Below are 6,000 nucleotides of genomic sequence, written 5' to 3' on the forward strand. Positions count from 1 at the left end.
TCCAAAGAAAAACATCACTCCCAATTGTGTTGAAACCCAATGAACCAAACACTATCCCATTGCACAGAACCCCAATAGAACAAACATCTTCCCATTGATTCTCATTATATAGAATTTCAATGAACAAACTCCTTCCTATTCACTCCTAATGTACAGAATCCCAAGGGATTGAATCTGTTCCCATTCACTGCCATTGAATAGATGTGAGTGGACTAAGCACCTCTGTCTTGCTCCCATTATGTAGAATTCCAATGGATCCAAACCCTTCCCATTCACCCTTATTGTGCAGAATTCCAATGGACCAGATCCTTTTTCATTCATTTGCTTTGTTTGGAATTTTAAGGGATCTATCACTTCTCAATTCTACAGATTATAAACAGACTAAATCCCCTTCCATTTACTCCCATAACAGTTTAATACAATCTGGGGGAACACTAGCATAATCTTTTTTTATTCGTTCATGGGATGTGGGCGTCACTGGCTAGGCCAACATTTATTGCCCATCCCTAATTGCCCTTGAGAAGGTGGTGGTGAGCTGCCTTCTTGAACCACTACAGTCCATGTGAGGTAGGCACACCCACAGTGCTGTTAGGAAGGGAGTTCCAGGATTTTGACCCAGCCACAGTGAAGGAACGGCGATATAGTTCCAAGTCAGGATGGTGTGTGACTTGGAGGGGAACTTGCAGGTGGTGGTGTTCCCATGCATTTGCTGCCCTTGTCCTTCCAGTAGATGTCGCGGGTTTGGAAGGTGCTGTCGAAGGAGGCCTGGTGAGTTGCTGCAGTGCAGCCTGTAGATGGTACACACTGTTGCCACTGTGCATCGGTGGTGAAGGGAGTGAATGTTTAAGGTGATGGATGGGTGCCGATGAAGTGGCTTGGTTGCTGGACTAGTAATCCAAAGACTTGGACGAATGGTCTGGAGACATAAGTTCAAATCCCACTGTGGCATGTAAATTCACTTAAATAAATCTGGAATAAAAAGCTAGTGTCAGTAATGGCGATCATGGAATTACCGGATTGTCATAAAAATCCATCTGGTTCAGTAATGCCCTTTAGGGAAGAATATCTGCCGTCCTTACCCAGCTTGGCCTATATGTGGTTGACTCTTAACTGCCCTCTGAAATGGCCTAGCAAGTTGTATCCAAGAAGGCACCACCATCTTCTCAAGGGCGATTAGGGATAGGCAATAAATACTGGCCTTGCCAGCGATGTCCCATAAAAAAACGCCCACTCCAAGCCTAAAACAGTCCCTGAATATTGTCAGGAAACTGATGTAAATTGATGTATTCAACAGTCTAACTGAACTGTGGGACAACAGGTGAGCTCATGCTAAGAGCTTTGGATATTTCTCACACCAATGGTTGCAGCTACTGGGCAGAGGTGTATACACCCAGGGTTTCAAGGATAAACAGAGGGATGTGTTTATGAAGATGAAAAGCAAGTGAGCCACTAAAGGATAACAGACCTTATCTTGTACTGTCCTTGTTCTTAATGAAGGTCAGACAGAGTAAAAGTAAGTCTGCTTTCCATCAAGTAATTAAAGTTTGCACATTATATGTTCTTGACCTGTCAGTCTAAAAGGGTTAACACCAAACATTAATCCTTGGAATTAAGTGAGTCACTTTGGTCAGATATCAGACAGGTCAAATTAAATGAATAAGTGATTGTGCTTTTGACATCAAAAACAGATGGTTGTTGAAGACAGGAAGGAGGAAGGTTCAGAGAGGCCAGGATTAATCCAGAGCAGGATCGAGAAGATTAATAAAAGGAAGTGCTTTAAAACAGGGCCTCTTCTAAACATTGACAAACATAAAAGAAAAAGTGAGATAGTCATTGGTAGTACAGAACTTGAGTATTGCTGAAAATAGAGACACATTGTCGAAGCTTTTCATCTTGCACTCATCAGGACAATACGCAAGAATACCAATGTAAGGGAAAACAATGACTTTATACTGTATGAGAAGAGAGTGCTGATTGGTTGGCAAGTGAACTCGGATTGGTAGAGGTGTTGCCATGGAGAATGCACCAGTTTATGGTGACTGACAGTTAACCGCCAAGCTTTGTTTGAAATTTAAAACAGGCAGCTTGACTCTGATTGGTCAAGGCATTTCCCTGAGGAGTGAACCAGTGAATGGCTGTCACTTATATTGTTTAGCTGGAACAGGCGCAATGTTTGTACATGTTCTTTCTGTCTGCAAAGAACAGGGCCCTGTGTATTAATATATGTAGCTTCCAGTTCGTGCAAATGCACCACACTGCGAGCCCAACTGACAATCTTAAATTGGTTGTCAGCTGATTTACTCTGACAACTGAAATCATAATTAGCCACAATCTAAATATAACTTGATTCAATCCACCAGGAACAAAAGCAGTCAACAACAACAACTTGCATTTATATAGCACCTTTAATGTAGTAAAACGTGCCAAGGAGCTTCACAAGAGGATTATCAAACAAAATTTGACACCGAGCCACCTAAAGAGATATTAGGGCAGGTGACCAAAAGCTTGGTCAAGGAAGTCGGTTTTAAGGAGCGCCTTAAAGGAGAAGAGAGAGGTAGAGAGAGACGGAGAGGTTTAGGGAGGGAATTCCAGAGCCTAGGGCCTGGGAAGCTAAAGGCATGGCTGCCAATAGTGGAGGGATTAAAATCAGGGATGCTCAAGAGGCCAGAATTGGAGGAGCACAGAGATCTCGGTTGTGGGGCTGGTGGAGGTTATGCAGATAAAGAGGTGCGAGGCCATGGAGGGATTTGCAAATAAGGGTGAGCATTTTAAAATCAAGGTGTTGCTGAACCAGGAGCCAATGAAGGCCAGAGACCACAGGTGTGATGGGTGAATGAGATTTGGTATGAGTTACGATCTGGGCAGCAGAGGTTTGGATGAGCTCAAGTTTATAGAGGGTGGAAGGTGGGAGGCCAACTACACACATTAAAAGGGAACAGATATCACTCTATTGACAGAGATTCATCACACTGATGTCTCTGGAGGGAACGTGAGTGTTCCAGGGGCAGCTAGGACAGTCGACACTACTGAGGTAGATTGAACGACAAGGGTATAAGAAGTTAATAGCTAACCAGCAATAGGCTGAAGTAGACTTAAATTCATGTGGACATGTTCATCACTCAATGCTCTTAACCTGTCAGCTGCACGAGGAATCTCACCACAAAATAACCATTCATACGCACCTTATGTCAATCTTTAGGCACAAGTGCAGCTTTATTCTATACTAAGTAAATCCCAGCTCACTCTTAGTGCAATACACTTAAACTGCCTTTGTGCCCATAAGGTCAATAAGACTGGCTCGTGTACCTTGTCTACTGGTTAATATTTACATAACAGCATAAGAAATAGAGCAGGAGTAGGCCGTTCGGCCCTTCGAGTCATGGCTGATCTTCCACATTAACTCCACTTTCCCACCTGATCCCCATATCCCCTTGACTCCCTTTGTGCCCAAAAGTCTATTGATCTCAGCCTTGAATATACTCAATGACTCTGGGATAGAGAATTCCAAAGATTCACAATCCACTAAGTGAAGGAATTTCTCCTCATCTCAGTCTGCAATGGCCAACCCCTTATCCTGAACCCTGTGTCCCCCTTGCTCTAGACTCTCTCGCCAGAGGAAACAGTGTCTCAGCATCTGCCCTGTCAAACCCGCTAACAATTTTATATGTTTCAATGAGATCACTTCTCATTCTTCTAAACGCCAGAGAATATCGGCCCATTCTACTCGATCCCTCCTCATAGGACAATCCTCTCATCCCAGGAATCTGTCTATTAACCTTCATTGCACCCGCTCGAAGGCAGGTATATCCTTCCGTAGGAAAGGAGACCAAAACTGTACGCAATACTCTAAGTATGATCTTACCAAAGCCCTATGCAATAAAGGCTACACACTACTTTCTAATTGTTTGTTGTAGCTGCATGTTAACTTTCTGTGATTCATGTAAAAGGACACAAGTGTTAATGTATTTGGGAACGATCAGGTTACTTGATGAGTTCTTAAGGGGTGAATGGGTGAAAGGTCATCTGGTGACCTTGCACTGATATTCTGCCCATGGTTTATGAGTTTATGGATTAGAACAGTCAGTGTCGAACACACTTTGCTCCAAATGTCTCAGGTTGCCCTTCTCTTATAAATTGTTGTCGGACGTCTGATTAACTGGAATGGTGAGTATTAGATTTGCATTAGATTTATAAATTGGCTGCTATAATCAAAATTCTAAAAGCTGGGAAATAAACAAAATTGGTAAAGCTTTCTAAATAACTGGCTTGGCCCCAGCTGGAGTATTGTGTCCAACTCTGGGATCTACACTTTAGGAAGGATGTCAAGGCCTTGGAGAGGGTGCAGAGGGGATTTACTGGAATGGTTTCCAGGACTGAGGGACTTTGGTTATGTGGAGAGACTGGAGTGGAAGGGATTGTTCTCCTCAGAGCAGAGAAGGTTAATGGCAGATTTAATCGAGGCATTCAAAACTATGAGGGTTTTGTTAGAGTAAATAAGGAGGAACTGTTTCCAGTGGCAGGACACAGATTTAAAGTAATTGACAAAGAATTCAGAGGGGAGATGAGAATTTTTTTTACACAGCGAGTTGTTGTGATCTGGAACGCGCTGCCTGAAAGGTCGATGGAAGCAGATTCAATCGTAACTTTCAAAAGAGAATTGGATAAATATTTGAAATAGAAACATTTGCGGGGCTACAAGGAAAGAGCAGGGGACTAATTGGATAGGCCTTTCAAAGAATCAGCACAAGTAAGATGAGCCGAATGGCCTACTTCTGTGTTATAAGATTCTATGATTCTATGTTTGCCCACATAACCAACAGTGACTAGACTTCTAAGCAATTCAATGGGAAATTTCTATGCAAATAAATCCAGCTGTTTCTATCCTCTTCTCCTTCCATCACAATCCAGGAATTGCATCACCTGTTGCCATGCAGTGCTTCAAGGGAACATTAAACCCATTGGTAGCCAGTCACCTATCTCTGCTTTTATTCCCCTTTACCCTGTGGCTTTTACCAACTGGTTTATTATGGTGAGACATAGCACAGTATAGTCTCTTCCACCTCAGGACCAGCCGCACTTACAGGTGATGTTTCTCTTCCTTAACTTCCAGTCTCTGGATCAAGTTTTTTTTTAACAAAGACAAGAGAAATTCAATAAAAATCTGAATTGTTTCATAAACTGTCATTGTGCAAAAACGGTCTCATCATGAGAACATTTGGAAAACCTGGTGAATGGTGATTTTCACTGTGTTAAATGAAAACCAGACACAAGTGCAGAAAAAAGCTCCTTTGTTAAATGTTTAATGGGTATATTGTTGGCTTAGTATCAGAAGTATTTTGAGACCAAGCCCGAACTTGTAACATTTATTGGCAATGAATTAAATTGTCTTAAAGGATCAAGGATTTTAATAATTCTGTTATGATAATTACAACTGAAATTAGAGATTGCAGTTTTTGCTCACAAAATTGGGGCTATTTACAGAAAATGTTAAGGGCAAATCTAATAGAGGTTTTTACAATTCTGAAATGTTTTGAGAGGATATGTAATGAAAGATTGTCTCCATGTGTTGGTGAAGGATGACACTGGAGCCAATCTTTACTCAGTCTAATATTTATTTACAGAGCGAAACATTACAAGCACACATCTCCTAACTCAACCACAACCCCAGTTTCACTGAGTGTCTCTTTATATCTGCTCAAGATAAAACTCAATTAATGTTCTCAACCTGTATATTATTAAACACTAAAATAACCCACTGTTTTTTTTCATGTTTGTACTTGAGGCTGTTCAATTTTCAGTCCATTAACACCCTATCTGTACTAATGCTTTGTCTTTGAACACACCATTAACATATTGTTTGCCTTTGCTCCACGACCTTCTGGTCAGCTATTCTGTGACCTTGTCCTATTTACACCTTCTCCTTTGTTATCTCTTGCCCCACCCCCGCTTTACTTGCTTATAACCTTTTACATTTCTAATATTTGCTAGTTCTGAAGAAGG

This window comes from Heterodontus francisci, chromosome 36, assembly GCF_036365525.1.
Source record: "Heterodontus francisci isolate sHetFra1 chromosome 36, sHetFra1.hap1, whole genome shotgun sequence".
NCBI lineage: Eukaryota > Metazoa > Chordata > Chondrichthyes > Heterodontiformes > Heterodontidae > Heterodontus > Heterodontus francisci.